This window comes from Oculina patagonica, chromosome 11 (assembly GCF_052425735.1).
Source record: "Oculina patagonica isolate OP01 chromosome 11, crgOcupat, whole genome shotgun sequence".
NCBI lineage: Eukaryota > Metazoa > Cnidaria > Anthozoa > Scleractinia > Oculinidae > Oculina > Oculina patagonica.
In genome coordinates this window covers 3,671,694-3,683,164 of record NC_135768.1, presented here as the reverse complement: position 1 = coordinate 3,683,164, position 11,471 = coordinate 3,671,694, and positions in this window count along the sequence as shown.

Below are 11,471 nucleotides of genomic sequence, written 5' to 3'. Positions count from 1 at the left end.
GGCGACAAGATGAAATACTCCGCATGGGAAGACAACAGCTGACGACGACTTGTCTCACTTCAGAGAGAGTTTGTTCGTCAAAAATACAAATGCAAATCTTGAGCATTAGGCTAGAAAACTGTTTTTTCTAAAACGGGGTATTATAAAGCGAACTTCGCATCTCTTGAATGTAGGTAGAAATTCAAGAAAGTACTGACCTAGATTGCTCATGTTGATTGCAAAAACTGAATGAAAGCTGACTTCTAAAAGGTCTCGTATTTCTAAAAGATGCTCCGTTTTCCTAATGTACTGAGTTAAATTTTGAACAGACTTTTTTTCAGGAATGAAGCAACGTTTCTCCTCCTCGAGATCACAGCAAATTAACCGTTTGGGATCCTAAAAGAGCAGGAGCAATATTCTGGGACTTAAAAGAGATTTTTCAAAATATCAAAAATGCTCTCTCAATACTGAACTGGGGCATGGGTTGCTTGGTTAAATCTGGGACTGACTTTTCAGCAAGAGTAAAGAAAGGTGTCTTTTCTTCGAAATCACTGCAAAATAACTGTTTGGGTTTCAATAAATTTTCAGGAATTTTTGAGGAATATTCTAGGTCTTAACGAGATTTTGCAAAAAGCTGTTTCAATACTGAACTGGGGCATGTTTAGTTGATTAAATTTTGAATTCACTTTTTAAGAGTGAAGACAGCTGTATTCTTTTTGAGAACATTGCAAAATAAGCGCTTGGATTTCACAAAATACTAGGAACATTCCAAAGATTTTATACAAAATGTTGGAATTGCTCTCAATACTGAGCTGAGGCATAAGTTGGTTGTCATTTAGTACATACTTTTGAAGAGATGAAGCAAGCTCTCTTCTCTTTGGCATCACTGCAAAAGAACCGTTTTGGTCCCACAAAATTACGCAGAAAATTCTAGGACTCAGAGAGAGTTGACAAAATGTTGGAATTGCTCAGTTTTAATACTGAACTGGGGCATCCATGGGTTGGCCAGTTGGTGTCCATGTCTGATATGCATGGAAGAGGGCCAATCTTTGCACGAAGATCTTTCTCCCATCGGATTAATATAGCTATAGACAATCCTACAAAAACGAAGCTCATTTTAGTGTCTAGCAGAATAAAAAACCCTTTATAATTGTAAAAACCTACGCACAAGTGACGAAAAGCTATAATGGAAACGAGCGAGGACTTTAACGGTGGGTCGAATGAAAGGCACGATTCAGACCAACCCGACTACTGGGAGAACACGAGGTTGATCATTCCATTTCTTCATAGCTACTCTTCCAAATGATCGTCATAGTTACTGAGCCATCTAAAAGCATCCTACACCACTAAAGGTTTTTCTTAAAACCTAACAGAAACATGAAACAAGCCAAAAGCAAATTAAATATCACATTTGTTTCATGCCTTTGTGCATTCAACCCATGTGCATCGTAAACAAATGGTGCATGATTTTTTCCTCGTCCCTTGAGAGGTATTCCCGAACCTTTGGTCAAAACACTGCTGGAAGGTCAAACCTTTAATCGCTGTCAGCTTTATATAATATTCTTACACTAGCAAATATAATCCCAAGCCTTTTAGGAACAAAAACATAAAGAGGAAACTCTATTCAGTGTTTGTTTTAATTTGGTCTTGACGGCGTTATAGACTTGGCGTTAAAATTATATAATGCCTGACTACTATTTTTCTTCTTAAACCGCTTATAAAGGCATTTTTACTTTTTCTAATATTAGTAGGACAAAATGAAAAGAATTTTGTTTTGAGCCGGCGACGGGTTTAAATCTAATTTGTAAGATCTTGACGTGGAATGACAGTTAAAACTGGTGGCCCTCCCTTCTCGTTAATTGTCCATTAACATGAAATGTTTGGCTTCATTACAAATCTCTATGTTGTGAAAAGAAATATGAACTGGAAGTTTATTTTCACGGCATGAAAACCGTAAAACTTAATGAACTGAATCTTATCAGTTCATCGTTTAAAACCACCAAAGAATGAAAACAGTTTAGACTATATTCTAGTCTAGTTGATAAACTGTCAAGTTCATGTGGTAGATTAGTCTTCCCTTCTGAGCCTTTGCTGTAAACCGAGGGAGGTTTAGATGATTTAAAAATCCTAAAGGACGAAGTGGAGCAAGTTTTCTACCTGAAGAGTGACTTCTTAAATTTACTCTAGTGGTTTTACACGAGTTATTCGACCATTTAACGGGGAAATTACTTCAATGGAAGAAAAGAGAAACTGGTTAAAAACCGGTCAGTCTACCGGCGGTCAGAAAAGTGATACACTTATAATTAGCGCGTTCGTTCAGTTCGGCCCATGAATACAGAAGTACTGAAAGTAACATGCAAGGCAACAACGATTGAGAATGGTTCCATTTTTCGCTGCAAAGTGTTAGTGCTATGTTACGAAGAATGCTAGCTATTGGTCCTAATGCTGGTTTAGGAACTAAGGTACGTTTCGTCGTATTGTCCAGTTTGCTCCTTATTCGAGGTCTTGTTTCTTTTCCTCTAAACAGACGGTCTTAACAATTTCAACAGACAGAGGTCAGTACGTTTCTTCTTGCATTGCAGCGTCTCTCATATGGCAAATAAATCCTACTGATGCTTGAGCGGCAGGGCCAGCTGCAATAATGAAAAATAAAGGCCTCTGAAACGGTGGTCATTTGATGCACTTTCTCTCTCTCTCTATCGCGAGAACAGCGGCAAAATCCGTACTATGAGAATCATTTATAAAGACACGAGCTCTGTTCTAAACTGTTTCGTTTAATAACAGTTCTGTTTCCTTAGAAATTAATGCCAGCAATTTCAAGCACAATTTGCACCTTTATAAATCCCTCCATGCAAAAAGGTGTGAGCATAAGTTACATACAGAGTGAGTCCATGCAGTATATTTACTGCGTAAACCTTAATGGTTATTCCGATTGGAATCTAACTTCTGAAACACTCTGTGTTAACATTTTTTTCATTTAAGTTGATAATAATTTAGTTTATTTTGTTAGACTGTTAGTGTGTACAGAAACTAATATAAAAATCTTATAATCTATGCACAGTTTGAAACGATGATCCGCCTAAAATCTCGCTTAAAACTCTGTGCAAACACATCGTTTGTTTTTTCCATGTCAGCAAACGACAGTAGTCAAGAGCCTAGGTCTTGATTACATTGTTGCATCTTCCGTAACGTAAATTAGTATGTTAGGAATGCGATACTCCACTAAGTACTTTAAATGTATCCAATATATTTCAATATTAAATCACGAAATGCAATTCTACCAAACAAGATCACAAACTGAACGTATGATACCACAGTAGAATAAGATAAGGACATGTCATTTAATTTTAGTGGAGATTTTGCCAGCTACAGTTGTCTAGACTTACTAGCTAACTACAGGAAGATCTCCTGTCAGACAAAGCACCACTCAGTTCCACTCAATGAGTGGGCACAGACGTGCAGGAAGGAAGGCAGTAGGGTTTCTCTGTTAAAAAATCCCTTCATACTGTTCTCTAATCTGATACCTCAGTCCGGTCATTTCCTTATCATGTCCAAAACAAACTTACTTATCTCCCGCAACTTCTTACTTCGCAGTTCGCTTGTCATCCTAGCTTGTGGTTAACTTTATATTCCATTGCAGCCAATTAGCGAAACAAAACTTCGGTACTGCAAGCGCTGCTACGCAGTCAGCGGTGATCACATGTTAGGCTCAAATGCTACTCCTACGATAGCAATGAAAAGAGGTCTGGTAACGAGTTGTCTGACTTCAGATGGCTTACACAAAACATAGATGTTTGAATAAAGATGACATTCTTTTCCTAAAAATTAAAAATTGTTCTCATTCACTTTTGCTTGCTCTTTCTCTTAGATAACGTTTCACCAGAAAACAAGATTTTATCCCTACGACATCAAAATCTATTTTCATGGCGACATCAAGACACGTCAAACGTACCTAATTTTTGACTTCTTGAATATACATCTCATTAAGAAAACGTTGACCCATGAAAAGCATAAACCATAAACGATGCGACCCAAATGTTTACAGGGAAATAGGAAAAAGGTATTCGTCGTCTGTGACAGAATGAACATTATAATAAGACGAGTTGCATAAATCATGCTCTAAAAGCTCTACAAGAAAGAATACCTCGATTATAAATAAATGGAATATTACTTAGCTTACCAATGCTGTCTACCTAGAATCCCATTCAGTCCTATCTTTCATGGCTTATTTCATATGGTGAGTGTTTCTTCAATTTGGTGTATTTATAGCTTACAGGAAGGAAAAGGAAAAGTTCCTGCTAATCATTACCCAGAAATATTCAATTTCGTTTACGTATGCAAACAAGTTTAATTGAGCATTAACATGCATTCAAGATCTCTTAACATTAGCGAGCGTATTTTGAATTGACCTTCCTTTCATTCTGCCTTGATTTCGTCAGGATATCTACACATTGAAATAATGAATATATAAAATCAAATATTTGAATTGCGGATGACGAATAAATGAAGAGAAGATCCTCGCAGTTATGAACACAACTTAACAGGTTGCGAAAAGAAAGCCTGAAAACATCTGGCTTGCCTGGACTCGAACCCTGACCTCTGCGATACCGCGGTGCAGCGCTCTAACCAATTGAGCTAACAAACCAACTGGGAGCTGGTCATTGAATTGGTTCGTAATATACCCGGGGAAGATGACTGAAGATGAAATAAGGTATAAATGAAATCATATATTTGTTTAAAAAAAGTCAGAAAAAGTCTGACAAAATGTCAGCCGCCTACCATGGCCTGACTTGATTTTAGAATCAATGAATTCTTCAGATTATATTGTGACCATGCAATTAATTAAATTTATATCATCTTGTTTTGATTCACGTCCATTTTTTCACCTCTCACTGTGCGTAGCTAGCAACAAGAATTACAATAGTAAATAATAAAGATGGTAAATAAATAATGAAGATGAAGTGTTCAACATGAAAGGAGCATTGGACAAAGAAAAATTCTGAGTCCCCGACGGGAATCGAACCCATGAAAAAACCCACGGGAAAGCAGTATGCAGGATGCGTGTCACTTATCAACCTAGTAAAATGGCCCAGCTCACAACGAGTCTCTCGTAGCTCAGTTGGTTAGAGCGCCCAACCGGTATCTGGGAGGCCATGGGTTCGATTCCCGTCGGGGACTCAGAATTTTTCTTTGTCCCATGCTCGTGTCATGTTGAACATCTCATCTTCAAGAATTACAATATCCCGATTTCACGAGTAGGAGGCGCGGTGGCCTATAGGTTAGTGCGCTGGACTCTGGATTGAGCGGTCCGGGTTTGATCCCTGGCTGAGGCACTGTGTTGTGTTCTTGGGAAGACACTTTACTCTCTTAGTGCCTCTCTCCAGCCAGGTGTATAAATCCCGGCGTATCCAATCTGACGTTCGGTAATCGAACCCAATCGAACATCAATCGTTCGATTGGGTCCGGTAATCGAACATAATCGAACTCACAATAAAATTTGGTCAATCGAACAAAATCGAACGTTCGATTACCGAACAGTCGACAATCGAACAAAATCGAACGTTCGATTACCGAACAGTCGACAATCGTACTTAATCGAGTATTCGATTACCAAACTCCAGGTTGGTAATATTGTGGACATTTTATACAATGCACCGTCCCCCTGATTAGTCCTGCGTGTTTTACTTATCAAGAGACGTATTCCGAACAAAATCGAATGGGATTGAGTTCGATTGTGTTCGATTGGCGAAAATCGAACTCACAGCAAAATAGATGTTCGATTTTGTTCGATTGGATACATGGGATAAATGGGTACCGGCGAATTTACTGCTTGGGGTAGCCCTGCAATGGAATAGCATCACATCCAGGGGGGAGTAGAAATACTCCTTGTGACTTCATGCTACTGAAACCGGGATAAGCTCCTGATGTGCCACTAGGCTTTAACGCAAACTTTATCTTTTCTTACCCGATTTCACGACCCCTCGCTTTCTCGAACTTTCCGATAACTGGCACGAGGAGTCCTTTCTCTTGGATTTCCTTCACACAGTCTAACAATGCAATTTACTCCCGATTACTTAAACCAATTTTCGTTTTCTTTGGTAGTTCCAGAAAATCGGGATTCCACTATATTCTGACAAGAGAAAATAAGGCGAACATGAGGCGTGTGTAGGCCTTACTGAAGGCATTCTTTATGGTTTCCTTCCTATACAAGACTCTTTTCTGAGGGTCTGAATGGGGTCTAGTGTTTAGTGTTATTTACCCATAATTTTTAGTGTTTGCTGTTAAATTGGCCAATTTTTTAATTTAATGTTAACTGTTTCCGGAGGAAATACTGTTAAGTGTTTGGAGGATTTTTCGTGAAATTCTTATCTGCTCTCCAAAAATCGGATAAAATCACTCACGAACTAAGAGAAAATTTTCGGATCTTTCCGCGGAAATCGTCGGTAGTCTTCGGACATCTTTGGTAATCTTCGAAAATCTTCGGCAGTCTTCGGAAATGTTTGGTAGTCTTCGGAAATCTTCCAAATGATCGGTAATCGTCGGAAAATGCTCGAAAACGTTTTTGTATACTAAACAAAATAATATTGGCCTTTTTGGAGCCGTTTTTGTTTCTTTCTGGATAAAATTTACTGTTACAGTGCATTTTTTTACTGTTAGTGTTAAATTGCCTAAAATTTAAATGTTTCATGTTGCAGAGCTAAAAAATTAAGTGTTTAGTGTTATCGAGGTTCCCCCATTAAGACCCTCTTTTCTCTAAACCTTGGCAATCCCCCAAGTTAGAAAAGTGCAACAGCGTCAGGTAATTATAATAGAGCGATTTTCGATTGGCTGTCGTAACATCAAAACAAAAGTTATCACTCTGGCCAATCACAAATGACACTGACAATCTGGTGGACCAATAAAAACTCGAAATGAACACATGTAGCCGGAGCGAAGGGCGAGGAAAACGCGTCCGAGTAAGTCGTTTTAATTTTACTTCTGATTGGTTGAAAAAGTGGCGCGAGATTTTTAAACTCATTACTGAGCGTAGTTAGGGACGGACCATTATTTTCTTGGAGGGTGGGGGGAAGAAAAATTTTCCTCTGCAAACTTTTTTTTTAGTTTATGCACCTCTGCAAACATTTTTTTTCGAAATTCTAACTATTTTTTGTTATACGTATCGTGTTTGCAAACAATTTATTTTGTCTTTTTAGGCCCTGCAAACAATTTTTTTCAATATTTTTCATCCCCCCCCCCCCCCTCCAAAAAAATAATGGTCAGTCCCTAAGGCGAAACAAAAGCAAAAGCTAATCTCTTTCGACACGCAAATGAAAATCGTTCTGCGATAATGGTTATTGGATCAAGTATAAGTCAAGAAAAATAAACCGCAGCTGTTTAATGCACTTACACTCGGGAAAAAGTGAAAAAAAAACCCAACAACAACAGAACAGATAACCATGTTTAGCTTGTACATGTATACTGTAAAACAAGAAAGCAGGAAATAGAACAGATAGTGAACACGTTGGACTTGTTGCTTCGATACAAAAAGCAATTTTATTTCTTCTTACATTCCGGCCGTGTTCAGCGTGTTTTATGGTCTTTAAATAGAGTAATGTGATAAAAAACTTGAAATCTTGAACTTTTAAGATGCTCATAAAAGAACATGTGCAGTCGATAAAGAATTCGGACAATTCGCTAATGCTAATCCTATTAGTTACATATATGAAATAAGCCGATGAGTAAAATACAACTATGTCTTGAACATTTGGGACACTGACTCGATCACTAACTCTGCTCTCTATGAAAACAGCACTAAAATCCCCATCGATCATCCCCCGTCTCAATCCCCCGAACAAGCTTGAATGTCAGGAGTCAAGCATGTCTCATGGGCTTCAACATTAACAATAAACGACACATTAATTCAAGAGAAATTAAAACCTCGATGAACTCTGAACCCTGCATTAATGTTAATCGGCTTTCAAACAATCAGACTCTGGATAATCAGTAGAATACTTGAGATAAGAAATAATACCTGTCAGACTGATCTTTACGGCAAGGAAAAGCAATTAGGAAAACGGAAACGAGATAGAAAACAGAACAGTTGAATATACAGTTTAAAGCATACACAGTCCTCTCCCCTCTGAGGGGAGACGCCCTATAGTGGACTATACGGCGTGGCTTCTCCAGAAAGGGGAAGTCGAAGTTACAAAAGGATAGGGGAAACTGTTATTTAGGTTTTTAAAAGGGTGTTTCAAACTATCTTCAACAGACAAGCCGAAAGGTCGATTCATGTAAGCATTTTAACGAGTCGTTTGAGTAAAAAATTTAAGCAAAAAGATACAGTAACCCTTCTGTAGGTTTGTGAATGGGGTGCCATTTTCTATCGGAGGTATACAAAAGGGTTACCTTTTTGTGTCAGAAATGGTATATGTAAGAATAAGGGTTTGGACCTCCGAAAGGAGCCTCCCTGTATAAAAGGTTTTGAGTACCTCCCAAGGCAGTTGCCAAATATTTTAATTCACATGTACAAAACAAACCTTCTATGGAGACTTTTCCTCTCCTGCCAAAAGGATCAATCTGCCATTTATTTTATTTGTACTCCATCTCCACTTGTTAGGATAACGCTATCCACTAGCTAGGCTTGTCCCAGTTGTGCTCATAAAATACTGGAAGGTTGCTCACTGGAGTGCCAAAAAGTTGCTGAAAAATTGCCAAAATACAAAAAGTTGCTTCCTAAAATTTCTTGGTATTTCTCAATCTTCACAATGATTGCTAACATCGGTCAAGAAAAATAGCTTGAATCTCAGCTTTAATGAGTTGCTATAGGGACTATGTCACGGATTTTACCAAATTTTTGAACAGCCAAAATTTATATTTGTGTCGCATGAAACCTAGAAATAATAGACCATTTTTATTAAAAATTGCTATACTAGAGCACTGAAACTGTTAACTAGCATTATTGGCTGCGGATGGCGCGGATGGAAACGGATTGCAATTTAAAAACGTTAGGCAAACGTTTTCAAATTGTTTCCGCGCGTCTTCCAAAAATCGATATTTGTAGCTTTAGCTTGATTTCTAACCGCAAATAAAGATTATATCTTTCTTACGATGTTCCAAGATATTGTTTTTTATGGGTTTAGTTGCCTTCCACTAATTTCAGAACGGTTTAGACCAAAAATCTGCGAAATCTCCGCGACATAGTCCCTTTAAGTCTAACGAAACGAAAATAAAACGTTGTCAAGTGGCAGGTATTGTGTTCAAAAGGTTGATAAAAATTCAAGAAATTCGCATAAATGGAAGTTTTCTATGAAATCGTTGACTCATTTTTCGTGCTCTAAACCCATATTTTGCTCAAAAATTGCTCAGAAAGGCAATACTTGCCCGAGGTTGTTAGAACCGCAAAAAGTTGCTCCAAACACCAAAAGTTGCTCAAAGGAACAATTACCTACAATCTTTTCCTAAGAATATCTTTTTGGAAAACAACTCAATTTTCGAACTTGATGATTCAACTAAGGTAAATTTTGAAACGGCCAAAGTAAAGGATTTTTACAGGTTTTTGAATACGAAAGTTCATAATTGTTCACATACTGGACCGATGAAATGGGGTAAATCCTTGCCAATAAAGGCAGAACAGTGGGAAAGAATTTTCAGATCACTTAAACAGGTTTCCAAAGAAAACAAGCTGAGAGAATTCCAATTTAAATTTCTGCATCGAGTTGTTGTTACTAAAAAAGAACTCTGCAATTTTGGTATTAAAGAAGACAGTGAGTGTTTATATTGTGGAGAACCAGATTCGATAGAACACACCTTCTCAAATTGTCATTTTACTAAAGACTTCTTGTCAAAAGTGGTGCAATGGTTTAATAACTGCAATCAGTCTATCTTCATGCCGTCAGTTCAGGAATATTTATTTGGGGTTACTTCCAACCTACCTAATAAGAAGCTAGTGAAAAAACTTAATTTTACCTTGCTATATGCCCGCTATTTTATTTATACGAATAAGTTGCATAATAAGTCTCTCCTTATCACAGATTTTGTAAGTAGAATTTTAAGTAAGTACATGCTAGAAAACTTAGGTTAAAACTTGTATACGGAGTATCCATACTCCTTCTCAGGTCTTTTTTTTTCTCTTCTCTTTAATTCTCCATTGTAATCTATTATTACGTAGTTTTACCATTAATTGCATTGTAATATAACTATGTCTTTATACAAGTCTTAAAATCTGATAGCGAGCCGCTCTCTCTCATATAGTTCGGGAGAGAGTTCCATAGGCTAGGTGCTACAAAAGAGAAACACCTTTGGCCATAGCTTACTAAAGTATAAGCATGTCATTCGAAATTTCAACGGGGGACTTTGTTCTCTACGAAACTAAAAGCCGTATTGCAACAAAATATTTTTAGTAAGTGTTATCATCAATGGGATTGTAGAGCGGAAGAAGGAATGAAGTGCGTCGTGTATTGCAATTATGTGGTAAAATGAACTTCCGGTTTTTTGTTTCTATTCTTCAGATTTTCAACTGAACGTCTGCTTCCTGGAGCTATGTCACGACATTTTAAGTCTTTTTTGCCGATTTATAAAATTACTTTCAAATCGAAGGAAATCTTAAAGTATACGGCTATTTCAATTTACGTTGTCAGTTCAAAGCTTTAAGCTTAAATACAAGACCAAATGGTGGTTTGGGTATTCAATTGAATTTTGCATATTGGCCTATGGGAAATGTACAAGATTGTATCTTTGCACGAGTAGAATTCATGAATTTGTTTTCTTTTCAGTAGGCCTTTTCTGTAGTTTTCTTTCACTGTCGAATAGCTTTGAGTTTTAAAAAGTCTTTTTAAATTTAGTGTGGCTTAAAGTACTTTGATTTCACATGTCTGTGAGAGAAAGAAAACGTAAAAATTCGCGTTTTTCATGTCATTATATCTTTTAATATTCAGTACGTGTCTCCTCTTGAGTTGCTCTTTTCTTTGACCCATACTGCCCATCGGTCTTGTCTTTAAGCTTTGGTCGGGCAACGTTAATTTAAACAGCTGCATAGAATTTTTTCAAGCCAGAAAAGCAAAGCGAAACTAAAAAAGGATTGTTACCACTGACGAAGGTTAAGACGGCCTATAACTGACAAACTTGAAAATAGGGCTAAGGTGTGCTATACGTGAAAGAAAGAGCTCCTTTAAGCATGGGTCACGGAATTGAATTACAGCAGTTTTACACTTGTTTATATTTCAGTTCTGAGAAACGCTCCAGTGACTAAAAGGCTGTACGTATTCATAATGAGGTATGGGTTTAAGCGGAAGACTTAATTACATGCTTTTCTGACTTTCCCAGAAACAAAGTGCGCTCGAAAGCAACTTAAGCTTGGTTTAAGTACTACGAGCACTTAGTTATGTCAGTTTTCCACGTGGAACAGATTCTATAAGGTTCAAAATCGAGATCGTATCAGTGAAACATTGCGGGGTTTTTATGCAAACATACGGATTTGGTTTCGACACGTGGTTTTTTATTAACTAAATATAGCT